General features: G+C 44.9%; 1 pseudogene; it reads left to right on the plus strand.

The window, feature by feature from the left end:
* Positions 1-1,387: 1,387 nt before the first annotated feature.
* Positions 1,388-10,674, plus strand: LOC112615272 (annotated as a pseudogene).
* The last annotated feature ends 3,510 nt before the right edge of the window (positions 10,675-14,184 follow it).

The following is a 14,184-nucleotide window of genomic DNA, read 5'->3' on the forward strand; positions in this document are numbered from 1 at the left end:
AGAAGAAGATAAAGAAGAAGAATGTGCTTTTTAACCTTTCTCTTCTAAATGGGGAAGGTATCAGGCTAAGCAGAATCCCAGTCATGCTATCTACCTTACCTGGAGCTATTCCATATACTTTCTGTCCCTCTACTCTCTGTGTTTCTGTTCTGGGTTAGATAGATATCCCATCAGTTATTACACTTATCTGTGGCAATGTAATCTCTCTCTATTTTTTTTTTTTTTTTTAGACAGAGTCTTGCTCTGTCATCCAGGCTGGAATGCAATAGCATGATCTCAGCTCACTGCAACCTCCACCTTCCAGGTTCAAGCGATTCTCCTGCCTTAGCCTCCTTAGTAGCTGGGATTACAGGCACGCACCACCACACCCGGCTAATTTCTGTATTTTTAGTAGAGACAGGGTTTCATCATGTTGGTCAGGCTGGCCTCAAACTCCTGACCTCAAGTGATCCACCCACCTTGGCCTCCCAAAGGCGTGAGACGCCGTGCCTGGCCTAATCTCTCTAATTCTAAAATAAAAATATCAGGCTAGGCATGGTGGCTCACACCTATAATCCCAACATGTTAGGAGGTCGAGGCAAGAGGGAGTTCAAGACCAGCCTGGGCAACATGGTGAAACCCCATCTCCACAAAGAATACAAAAATTAGCCAGACATGGTGGCACATGCCTGTGGTCCTAGCTACTTGGGAGACTGAGGTGGGAGGATCACTTGAGCTTGGAAGGTCAAGGCTAATGTGAGCCATGATCACACCACTGCACTCCATCCTAGATGACAGAGAGACTCTGTCTCAAATAAATACATAAAATAAAAAGTCATCTCTTCACCCTTACTAAATCTATTCCTATCTAACAATAGCTTAATTGGTTGTGCATGTACACTGACTGTTGTATAGGCTGCTCAGGCTGCCATAACCAAATACCACAGACTCACTGGCTTAAACAACGCAAATATATTTTCTCAGAGTTCTGGAGACTGGAAGTCCCAGATCAAGGTGCCAACCAATTTGATTATTTGAGAGTGCCCTCTTCCTGGCCTACAGAAAGCCTCCTTCTTACGAAATAGGAAAGAAGAAACAGCAGCATCCTATTCTCGCACCCTTTAACCAAGGAAGTGCTGAGATGCTAGTAAAGTCTTGTATCAAAGCAAACAAATGCCACAACATTGATTTGTCTTCTTTGAATCGCCATTCCTCCTAATATCCACTAGGTCAAAACTCTGCCTGGGAGACGAGAATACAGACACTGGCCTACCCTGTCCTATTCTGATTGCAGGTTCACAGGAAAATGGTAACTATGTCCATTTAACTCACTCTCTACAGTATTGTTGGGCAGAGAAGCATTTAACTGCTTTTGATGACGACGATTATAGAGAAAAATGAAATATAAATGGCTACTGACAAGTCTCATTGTAGCAACTTTTATAACCCCATTATTAAGGAGATGAATATTTCCATATTCCTAAACAAGAGGTAATAACATGTCTAAAGCCTCTTTGCCCCTCACTTATTTTGTTAAAATGCTATTCTCATTTATTCTCCATCTTTTCCCCCTTGGTGTGCATTAGTTACTATGGAAACATCAGGATATCATAGTTTGGGCTTAACAACATTCTCAAGTTCTATTAGAGTATGAAGGCAATTTACATCAAGGTGTTGGAGAAGGGGGTTGTTGCTGAGGCTTACAAATGAATGAAAGAGAAAATAAAATGTATGGCACAGCCAGACAAACACAGGCCTTATTCAGACAGCACCAGAGAAGCGTTAGGAGTTCATCTCATCTGCCCAATTTATCTACCAGAATCCTGACTGTAATCAATGAGGTCTATCAAGTAAAGATACTTATGTATAACAACACCACCATGAGTTCTTTCAACTCAGAGCTTTAGCAGAAGAGTTTTAAAAATTAGTTGAGTGACTGAACAACACACACTACGGAATTTATTATATGCACATTACTGAACAATTGACTTCATTATAAGCAAATACACACACACACACACACCAAGTACCTCGAATATGAAGTCCACATTCCAACCATCAGATTAACCAGCCTACATGTATCTGTATCTATTCTTTCCACGTTTCATCCTATTACAATATATGAGAGTCCCAGAAGAGTTCAACCACGTTTATGATTTCAACTATCACCCATATGCTGAAGATTTCCAAATAGATATTTTGATCCCAGACCTCTGCCCACTTGTGTGTGGGTATCTAGTATGTATCTCCACTACAATGCCTCACATACAATTAAAACTGAATTTATCTTGTGTATTAGTCAAGGTTATTGAGGGTTATATATATAATGAGAGAGACAGAGATTTATTATAAGGAATTGGCTCATGCAGTGGTGGAGACTGAGAAGTCCCATGATGTGCCATCTGCAAGCCAGAGATCCAAGAGAGCTGGTGGTATAGTTCCAGTCCAAGTCTCCTGAGAACAAGGAGAAGCAAGGTGTAAGTTCCAGTTCAGCTGCAAGAGAAGACCAGTGTCCCAGCTCAGAAACAATCAGGCAGAGAAAATGAATTCTCCCCTACCCTGTCTTTTGTTCCATAAAGGCCTCCAACAGATTGGAAGAGACTCACCCACACTGAGGAAAGCAATCAGTTTTACTCAGTCTACCAATGTAAGTGTTAATCTCATCTACAACCACCCTCACAGACACCCACAGAATAATATTTAGCCAAATATCTGGACACCCTTTGTTCCACTCAAGTTGACACATAAAATTAACCACTACATCATCTCCCCTCTGGAACTAGATAGTACCCCATATTCTTTATTCCATTTTTGATATCACATCCGCCCAATCACTCAAGATAGAACTCTTCAAATCACCTTTGCCTCCTCCCTCTCCCTTATTCACTGTATTAGGTTAATCACTAAGTCCTACAATTTTATTTTATTTTTTTTATTTTTTATTTTTATTTTTTTTTACGGAGTCTCACTCTGTAACCCAGGCTGGAGTGCAATGGTGCAATCTCGGCTCACTGCAACCTCCGTCTCCTGGGTTCAAGAGACTCTCCTGCCTCAGCCTCCTGAGTAGCTGGAAGTACAGGCACCCGTCATCATCCCTGGCTAATTTTTGTATTTTTGTAGAGACGGGGTTTCACCATGTTGGCCAGGCTGGTCTTGAACTCCTGACCTCAGGTGACCAGCCCATCTTGGCCTCCCAAACTGCTGGGATTACAGGTGTGAGCCATCGCGCCCAGCCAAGTCCTGCAAATTTTACCTTCTAAAAAATTCCTCAAATTTGTCCCTGCCTTGGCTGGGTGTGGTGTCTCACGCCTGTAATCCCAGAACTTTGGGAGGCCAAGGCAGGTGGATCACAAGGTCAGGAGTTTGAGACCAGCCCGGCCAACATAGTGAAACCCCGCCTCTACTAAAGATACAAAAAAATTAGCTGGGTGTGGCGGCATGCACCTGTAATCCCAGCTACTCGGGAGGCTGAGGCAGGAGAATCACTTGAACCTGGGAGGCAGAGGTCGCAGTGAGCCGAGATCTCGCCATCACATTCCAGCCCGGGTGACAGAGCGAGACTCCAACTCAAAAAAAATATAGATATATATATATTTTGTCCCTGCCTGTATATTTCTGTCACCCATGCCAGTGATCACAGTTCACTGCAGCCTCAACCTCCTGGACTCAAGCCATCCTCCCACCTCAGTTTCCCTAGTAGCTAGGACCACATGGGCACTCCACCGCCACCATACCCGACTAACTTTTTAAATTTTCATAGAGACAGGATCTCCCTATGTTGCCCAGGGTGGTCTCAAACTCCTGGGCTCAAGCGATCCTCCCACGTTGGCCCCCCAAAGTGCTAGAATTACAGACATAAGCCACTGCACCTGGCTTATATTTCTTTTTTGACATTATCTATTAATGCTATGAGAGACAAGGAATTGTTTTTGAAACAGTCTCACTCTGTCGCCCAGGCTGGAGTGCAGTGGCACCAGCATAGCTCACTGCCACCTTGACCTCCCCAGGCTCAGGTGATCTTCCTGCCTCAATCTCCTGAGTAGCTGGGACCACAGTTGTGCACCATCATATCTGACTGATTTTTTGTATATATTTTGTTTTTGTTGTAGAGATGGGGTTTCATCAGTTGCCCAGACTGATCTCAAACTCCTGGGCTCGAGGGATCTGCCCACCTCAGCCTCCCAAATTGCTGGGATTACAGGTGTGAGCCTCCATGCCCAGCCAGAGATGAGGATTAAGCTCAATTCCACCATTCCTACCTTCCATCCACTCCTTCCAATAAAGTTGTAGCATTATTTTTATTTCCTCTAATAGGAATCTTTTTCACTTTAAATAACATACATCCACTTATATTTTCTGTTTAATCAACCATAGATAGTATCTCCTTAACAACTTACTTTGCAAGATGAAGATATATTAGTGTTCTATATTTCTCTCTAACTCTCCTTACCCCTACCACCCAACCTATATCCGTTTCTCCACATCTCTATTTTCACCCTTTTCCAAGCCATCATCTTAACAAGCCAGGTGCTCCAATGAACCACCCAGGGAATGGTGATGAAGTGAATGAGGACAAAGTGATGGTAAAGCAGCTTCATGGGTAGGAAACTCACATCTCTAAGAAATGCTGTGCAGAATTCGTTAGCATCTCTGAATTCTTGGAACATAAGAAAAATCGCACTAAAAATCCACCTGTCCTCCCCATGAATGACAGCATGGAGCCAGTGCCTTCAGAGGACTTTTGTACAGCTGTACCAAGCCACCAGTCACCCAGTTCAAGCAGCGACAGTCCCAAGGAAAATGGTGGCAGCTAAGGGGACATAAAGGAGAAGCTGGGTGCAGAGTCTGTCTTGCACTTAAAGACAGAGACTGCCCTACCATCCGCCCCCCAGAACATAAGCTATTTACCCAAAGGCAAAGTGGCCAATATTAATGTGACTCTTCAGGCATTACAAGGAGACAAGGGAGTGGTAAATCAGTTGAGCTCATATGTGCTGCTGGCCCCTCTGCCCAGCGCCAACAGCATCTTTTCAACGACAGCAGATCCAGCTCACTGAGCAGATCTGCATTCAAGTGAACTCATGGGCCTCCCACATCCTCCACTCAAGCTAATACCCTGAAGACCTTAGATAGCCACATGTCCAAGCAAGTTTCTGCAGCTGTGGCTTTGCTCAGCCAGAAAGCTGGAAGCCAAGGTCTGTCCCTGGACACCTTAAACAAGCCAAGCTATCTCACCAATTTCCCTTCTGCTACCAGCTCTGTGACCCCATGGCTGACACCCTTCACCCTGAAGCTGGATAGGACACGTGTGATCCTGAACATTGTGTCTCAGCTCCCAAGTGCTTTGCTACCTCGGGCTTGGGTTCTGTGCTCTTCCAGAGTCCTTTCTCTACTGTGGCATTATACCCATCCAAGAAAGAGAAAGATAAGCCACCAAACATCTGAGATGTATGTCGAACCCAAAGACGAGGCCATCCTCTACAAGCACAACTGTAAGAACTGTAGCAAGGTTTGGGAGACTGGTATCTCCTTGCAGATCCATTCCCACATGCATACTGGAGAGAGACCCTTCATGTTCTCTGTGTGTGGTCATGGCTTCACCACCAAGGGTAACCTGAAGGTACACTTTCATCAATATCCCCAGGTGAAGGCAAATCCCCAGCTGTTTGCCAAGTTCCAGAACAAAATGGTGGTAGGCAATGTCACCCCACGCACTCTCTGTACCTGTCCCCATAGATGAATCCAGTCTCTCTTTAGACAGCAAATTTGTCCTTGTAACAAGGACCCCCTCCATAGAACTATCTCAAAATCTTTCTTTGGGCGCTAACCCCAATGACCACATGGGTGGCTCATTGCTGGGCTTTCTCCAGAAAGTAAGAGTGGACCCACACTCCCTGGGGTGGGGCCAAACCATAATTCCCCAAGGGTTGGCGGCTTTCAAGGGAGTGGGACCACCAAGCCCGGGTCAGAGACCATGAAATTGCAGCAGCTGGTAGAGAACAGCAACAAGACCACTTCTGACCCCAGTGAATGTCTCATTTGCCACCGAGTCTTAAGCTGCCAAAGGTCCTTCACAATGCATTACCTCCCTTGGGAAAACTGGCCTCCATACCTTGTCTACACAGTCCCTGTACAGGGCTCCTGATAGGTAAGTAAAGAATGTTGCTTTCTAACAGGCCCAGGAGCCCCAGGTTATCTTGGGACCTCGAGAAAAGAGGAAATTTACCCAACTCATAGGTATTTGATGGTACAAACCCATGGCTGGGTTCGGCTTTAAAAAAAAGTCTTACCTGGCCAAAACTGTGGTTCATGCCTGTAATCCCAGCACTTTGGGAGGCCAAGGCGGGCAGATCACGAGGTCAGGAGATTGAGACCATCCTGGCTAAGATGGTAAAACCCCGTCTCTACTAAAAAAAACCACAAAAATTAGCCGGGTGTGGTGGCACGTGCCAGTAGTCCCAGCTACTCGGGAGGCTGAGGTGGGAGAATCACTTGAACCCGGGGGCGGAGGTTGCAGTGAGCTGAGATTGCACCACTGCACTCCAGCCTGGGCAACAGAGCAAGACTCCATATAAAAAAAAAAAAGAGGCTTATCTAAGATTCCTTATGGAACAGAGTTCTGTCAAAGACAATTTTAAAAGCTTAGTTAAAAATAATTGTTCTTGAAGCCAAGGCACGTGGATCGCTTGAGGTCAGGAGTTCAAGACCAGCCAGGCCAATATGGTGAGACCCCGTCTCTACTAAAAAATTAGCTGGGCGTGGCAGTGTGTGCCTGTAATCCCAGCTACTTGGAAGGCTGAGGCCCAAGAATCGCTTGAACCCAGGAGGCGAAGGTTGCAGTGAGCCAAGATCATGCCACTGCACTCCAGCCTGGGTGACACAGTGAGACTCCATCTCGGGAAAAAAAAAAAAAATAACAATTATTATTATTATTGCTGCACTTTATACAAATAATCAGGCCAAGTATAATAAAGCAAATTAGTCTTACCATGATTTGTCTTTAGTAAAAATGGGAGACTGGAGAGAGAAAAATTGTTTCAAGAACGATGATACACCTGTTATTAAATTATAGTGTCATTCGTTGTTTTTAAGTTTTTCCCACAATTTAGACTAACCGTGCTTATTCCTGTGAACCAACCAGTGATCTCTGGCTGCTGCTCAGAAGAAACAAGAGGGATAGGTAATGTAAAAATCTGGGTCAGTATTCTAATTCTGGGCACCTATTAGATTCAGCTAGCAACACCATATCCATATTATTGTTGTACTCTTTGTGTAGGAACGCAGGATAAGCTTACTCAACATTTTCTTAAATTGAATACTTATTACAGATATCACCTTTTGTCAGAACTCAAGAGTTATGGATGGCCCTCACCATACTTACACTTTCTGACTGAGCTCCTCTCTACCCTGAATACAAGAGACCCTAATAGGTAGGCAGGAATATCATTGCCCAATTCAGCCTGAAGAAGTTACAGAAGATGGATCTTCGTCTCTCGATAACCCTTAAGATTAAGGGTTCCCGGCCAGGCACGGAGGCTCACACCTGTAATCCCAGCACTTTGGGAGGCCGAGGCTGGCGAATCACCTGAGGTCAGGAGTTCAAGACCAGCCTGGCCAACATGGTGAAACCCCGTCTCTACTAAAAATACAAAAATTAGCCAGGCATGGTGGCATGCACCTGTAGTCCCAGCTACTTGGGAGGCTGAGGCAGGAAAATCACTTGAACTCGGGAGGCAAAGGTTGCAGAGGGCCGAGATCGCGCCACTGCACTCCAGCCTGGGTGACAGAGCAAGACTCCATCTCAAATAATAATAGTAGTAATAATAATAATAATAGATTAAGGATTCCTTTGTAAAAGGCAGGGGAGAAATATGTCAGAGGTGTTCAAACCAGAGTGCCTCCATCCTGAATAGGGGCTGGGTAAAATGAGGCTGAGACCTACTGGGCCGCATTCCCAGGAGATTAAACATCCTAAGTCACAGGATAAGATAGGAGGTCAGCACAAGATACAGGTCACAAAGACCTTGCTGATAAAAACAACATGTGGTAAAGCAGCAGGCCAAATCCCACCCAAACCAAGATGGTGAGGAAAGTAACCTCTGGTCCTCCTCACTGCTCATTATATGCCAATTATAATACATTAGCATGCTAAAAGACACTCCCACCAGCACCATGACAGTTTACAAATGCCAAGGCAACGTCAGGAAGTTACCATGTATGGTCTAAAACGGTGAGGGACCCTCAGTTCTGGGAGTTGCCCAACCCTTTCCCGGAAAACTCATGAATCAACCGCCACTTGTTTAGCATGTAGTCAAGAAATAACCACAAAAATAGCCAACCTGCAGCCTTCAAGGCTGCTCTGCCTATGAAATAGTCATTCTTTTATTCCTTTACTTTAATACATTTGCTCTCACTTGGGAAAAAAATACATTACCACACCCACACTGGGGAGAGACCCATCCAATGTGAAATTTGTGGCCAACCTTTTTCTACCAGAGGCAACATAAAGACACTTCTCAGGGTTCACTGAACCAACTTATCCATAAGTACATACCCCATTAGTCAAAAGAAATTTACCAACATGGTCATGTTGCAACAACATATTTGGATGAACATGGGCACTCAGATTCCCAGCATGCCCCCGCCAGAGAATCCCGGTGATTTTAGGGGTCCTGAGCCAATGATGGTCAGTGAGAATGGTAATACAAGTGCCATCTGCCATGATGATGTTGAAAGAAGACACCACTGTGGACAAAGTCAGCATCCAGGATGCCCCCAGTAGCTACTCAAAGGTCCTCATACCTCTTCTTAGCATCCACTTAATATCACCTACCCTAGGGTTTGCCATGAAGGCTTCCCTAGCAGTCACCAGGAAAGTGGGTCCTGTTCTTTCTGGCCTGCAGTGGCAGAGGAGCTGAAAAAACGATTTAGTGGAGAGCAACAGTTTAATGACTCATTCTCACTGATGGGACACCAGAACTATTAGCCAAACTCCAGATGCTGTGGAAACTACATCCTTCCAAGCACGCTCCCTGGCCAGTAGCCAAGCAGAAAGCATTATGTCAAAGTCTCCAGATGTTGGGGGCAAAGCTGAGCACCCCAAGAACAGCCACACTGAGATGGGCCACCTCCCATCAACGTTTTTCTAAGTCCAGTCAACCTATGTCAAAGTTCAAGTTTTGACAGGCTTGGTGACCAGTGCTTGTAATCTCAGCTACTAATGAGACTGGGGCAGGAGGATCACTTGAGCCCAGGAGTTCAAGGTTGTGGTAAGCTATGATTGTGCCACCGCACTCCAGTCTGTGCAAAAAGGAGAGACCCTGTCTCTAAAAAATAAAAATGAAAAGTTGAAGTTCCTGGTGATACAGCTAGGAGACAGGGAAACACTGGGTAGAAGAGGGCAGTTCCCCAGCAAAGGTCCCACCCTCAAGCCTGGATACCCACAGCCCTAAGTAAGAACAGGAGTTCATGTTTTCGTGTCAAAAATGTTGCCCTTTGGCCCATCACACCCCCTATCCTGTACCCATATAAACCCCAAACCCGAGGCTCCAGAAGCAGGAGATGAGGAGATGAGCAGACAAATGGCAGAATGGCACGGCACAGGAGAGAAGAGAAGAAACATCAGGAGGAGTTTGGCTGGGAATGGTTGGAGAATCAGCCACTGGATGGCCAAACTCCAGGGGAAGATCATCTTCCCACTCCATCTCCTGTCCAGCTCCTCATCTATCCCACTGAGAGCCACCACCACCACCTAATAAAATCCTGCATTATCCATCCTTCAAGTCCATGTGTGACCTGATTCTTCCAGGATTCTGGACAACAACTCAGGACACAGAAAGCTGTCACACTGGCCCTCTGCCTTTGCAGAAAGGTAGAGGGTCCACTGAGCTGATTAACACTTAAGCCATCTGCAGATGGCAAGGCTAAAAGGGCGCACTATAACACGCCCACTTGGGCTCCTGCACCTGTCTGTCTGTTTACTCCCCCTCCTGTAAGAGGTTTGAGCAGCAGTGTTGACCAAACAGACAAGCCACACCCCTGTCACACGACCTGTGAGGGGGCTCAGGGAACTCTCCGCTTTCACTGGCACATTTGTTGGATCCTCAATCATGTCCCTGGTGTTAGTGGCCCAGCCACACTGACCAGGCCAGGCAACACAGCTGCACACAGTGTGAGAAGAACTTCTCGTCCACTAGTGCTCTTGAGATTCACAAGTGGACTCACACTAGAGAATAGCCTTTTGTGTGCAGCATACATGGGCAAGCTTTTACCGCCAAAGGCAACTTGAAGGTCCACTGTATGACTCATGGAGCAAACAATAACTCAGCATGCCAGAGAAGGAAGCTAGCCATTGAGAACACTGTGGCTCCATTAGGTATGAATGGAAAGAATCTCAGAAATGTTTCCAGGAAATCCTGGCCCCTTCAGTGAAGGTGGTGGAACCAATACACCAACATGCTTAACAGTAATCTTGTCATGAAGACTAGCAAGATCTCTATGACCCAGAGTGGTGGTGTTCCCACCCTCTCAGTTTCTGTGGGGGCCAACTCTGCTGTGAATAACACTACTGAGTCCAAGATGGATGGCTCCCAGTCAGGTATCAATGCCAATGTGGAAAAACCAGGTGCTACTGAGACTGTTCCCACACACTGGTTCCCTCACTTCCTGGAAGAAAACAAGATTGTGGTCAGCTAAGCTAAAGGGGAACTTGCCTGGAAGAAGAAATGTAGACAGAGTGAAATGTCTAGACCAAGCTTGTTCAACCCTCAGCCTGCAGGCCACATGCAGCCCAGGGCGGCTTTGAATGTGGCCCAACACAAATTACAAATTCGTGAAGTTTCTTAAAACATTGTGAGATTTTTGGCCGGGCGCGGTGGCTCAAGCCTGTAATCCCAGCACTTTGGGAGGCCAAGACGGGCGGATCACGAGGTCAGGAGATCGAGACCATCCTGGCTAACCCCGTGAAACCCCGTCTCTAGTAAAAAAATACAAAAAACTAGCCGGGCGAGGTGGCGAGCGTCTGTAGTCCCAGCTACTCGGGAGGCTGAGGCAGGAGAATGGCGTAAACCCGGGAGGCGGAGCTTGCAGTGAGCCGAGATCTGGCCACTGCACTCCAGGCTGGGCGACAGAGCGAGACTCTGTCTCAAAAAAAAAAAAAAAACATTCTGAGATTTTTTTGTGATTTTTTTTTTTTTCAGCTTATCGGCTATTGTTAGTGTTCGTGTATTTTATGTGTGGCCCAAGACAATTCTTCTTCCAAGGTGGCCCAAGGAAGCCAAAAGTTTGGACACCCGTAGTCTAGACTGTGATTTTTATTCTTGTATTATTTTTTATTTGTATAAATTTATGGGGTACAAGTGTAATTTTGTTACTTGCGTAGACTGTGTAGTGGTGAAGTCAGGGCTTTCAGGGTATTGATCACCCAAATAACCTACATTGTACCCCTTAAGCAATCACTCATTATCCACCCCTTGCCTTACCCTTCCAAGTCTCTGTTATCTAACATTCCACACACTACCTCCATGTGTACACTTTATTTAGCTCCCATTAAAAGTCAGAACATGTGATATTTGTCTTTCTGTGCCTGGCTTGTTTCACCAAAGTCAATGGCCTCCAGTTGCATCCATGTTGCTGCAAAAGACATAATTGCATTCTTTTTATGACTGTATAGTATTCCATTATGTAGACATACCACAGTTTCTTTATCTAATCTTCCGTTGATGGAAACTTAGGTTGATTCCTTATCTTTGCTATTGTGAATAGTGCTGTGATAAACATACTATTGCAGGTGTCTTTTTGATATAATGATTTATTTTTCTTTGGGTAGATACCCGGTAGTGGGATTGCTGGATGGAAAGTAGTTGAATTTTTAGTTATTTGAGAAATCTCCATAGTTTTCCATAGAGGTTGCACTAATTTACATTCCCACCAACAGTGTATAAGAGTTCATTCCCTTTTCTCCCCATCCTCACTAATATCAATTAGTTTTTCTCTTTTTAATAGTAGCCATCCTGACTAGTGTAAGATGGTTTCTCATTGTGGTTTTAATTTACACATCTCTGATGATTAGCAATGTTGAGCATTTTTTCATATGTCAGTTGGCTATTTGTCTTCTTTTGAGAAATGCCTATTTATGTCCTTTGCCCACTTTTTAATGGGATTACTTGTTTTTTTGGTTTTTTTTTTTTTTAAAAAAAATCTCCTCCTCCCGTTTTCTTTATTCTTACTGATATGCACATGATGTTTACAGATGGCAACGTCAGGCAGTTCTACAATCACAATTGTTATGCTGCTTTGCAAAACATAAAAACAAAAAATTAAAAATCAAAAAAAGAAAATATCTATACCAAAGCAAATACAGACTATAATTATTTTCTAATTTTGGAAAGAAGCAAGTCTTGAAAGTAGCTTTGTTACTTCCAACAAACTATATACAAAGAAATTCTGTACAACTTACAGTAACTATTTCCCAAGACTGTCGCCTATTTCAGGGTGGAACAGTTTGAACTTATTGAACCACAGTGGGAAAGACAACTACTTAGCTTAATGGGGTGGGGAGGAGTACTGTATACTTCCATGGTAACTGTCTGCAAGTAAATGGACAAGGTCATAATCTATTTAGGGACCTGTTTTGTATGTCTCCCAACCCTGTACCCATCTTTTGTTTTGTTTTGTTTTGTTTTTTTAAAGTACTTTCAGGCCGGGCGCGGTGGCTCAAGCCTGTAATCCCAGCACTTTGGGAGGCCGAGACGGGCGGATCACGAGGTCAGGAGATCGAGACCATCCTGGCTAACACGGTGAAACCCCGTCTCTACTAAAAAATACAAAAAACTAGCCGGGCGCGGTGGCGGGCGCCTGTAGTCCCAGCTACTCGGGAGGCTGAGGCAGGAGAATGGCGTGAACCCGGGAGGCGGAGCTTGCAGTGAGCAGAGATCCGGCCACTGCACTCCAGCCTGGGCGGCAGAGCGAGACTCCGTCTCAAAAAAAAAAGAAAAAAAAAAAAATAAAGTATTTTTAAAAAAAAAAAAAAAAAAAAAAAAAAAAAAGATTGTAGAATTACAAATTCCTCCAACTTTTTTGTTTTCTAGATGGAGTCTCGCTGTCACCCAGGAGGCTGGAGTGCAATGGTGCAATCTCAGTTTGCTGCGACCTCCACCTCTGGGGTTCAAGGGATTCTCCTGCCTCAGCCTCCCAAGTAGCTGGGATTACAGGTACCCGCCACCACACCCAGCTAATTTTTGTATTTTTGGTAGAGACGGGGTTTCAGTTTCGCCATGTTGGCCAGGCTGGTCTCAAACTCCTGGGCTCAAGTGATCTGCCCACCTCAGCCTCCCAAAGTGCTGGATTACAGGCGTGAGCCACTGTGTCTGGCCTCCTTTAACTTTAGAACTTTAAATAGGATGTCCTCAAATGGACTTATTTTAGTTGTTAGGGAGTCAATGTTTGATATTTAAATACAGTTCAGTTGCAGCCACAAGAGTTTGAATGTATTCCACACACTTCCCTTTGCCTTCCTGAACACCAGAAGAGGTGGGCCACAGAGCAAGGAATCTCAGGTGACTTAATTTAGTTCACCAGTGCCTACTCTGTTGAAGATCTGGATTTTCATTCCAGAGGAGAAATTCATGGGAAGGAGTGTTTCCTTTCAGAGGGTCACATACTAATTTTGAAAAAATATAGTTGGTATAACTTATGCCAAGTAATTATGCAGATTTTTTGAAGGCTACAAAGTTGGAACAGGCAAATCCTGGGTATGAAAGCTTTAATTTAAATACTTCACTTTTTTTGTAGCCATAGTCTCTCTTTTCCTATTTTATGACCACTGAAGTATTCCCAGGCCCTGTTTGTTTGTTTGTTTTTGAGACAGAGTCTCACTCTGTTACCCAGGCTGGAGTATAGTGGTGCGATCTCAGCTCACCGCAACCTCCGCCTCCCAGGTTCAAGGGATTCTCCTGCCTCAGCCTCCCAAGTAGCTGGGACTACAGGCATGTGCCACCACGCCTGGCTAATTTTTTGTATTTTTGGTAGAGACGGGGTTTCACTATGTTGGCCAGGCTGGTTTCGAACTCCTGACTTCAGGTGATCCACTGGCCTTGTCCTCCCAAAATGCTGGGTTTACAGGTGTAAGCCACCATGCCTGGCCTCTGCCATAAACCTAAGTGTTATTGGTGGAGGGTGTCCAGGTTCTTGTTGTATTGGACAAAA

This window comes from Theropithecus gelada, chromosome X (assembly GCF_003255815.1).
Source record: "Theropithecus gelada isolate Dixy chromosome X, Tgel_1.0, whole genome shotgun sequence".
In the NCBI taxonomy this organism is placed as follows: Eukaryota; Metazoa; Chordata; class Mammalia; order Primates; family Cercopithecidae; genus Theropithecus; species Theropithecus gelada.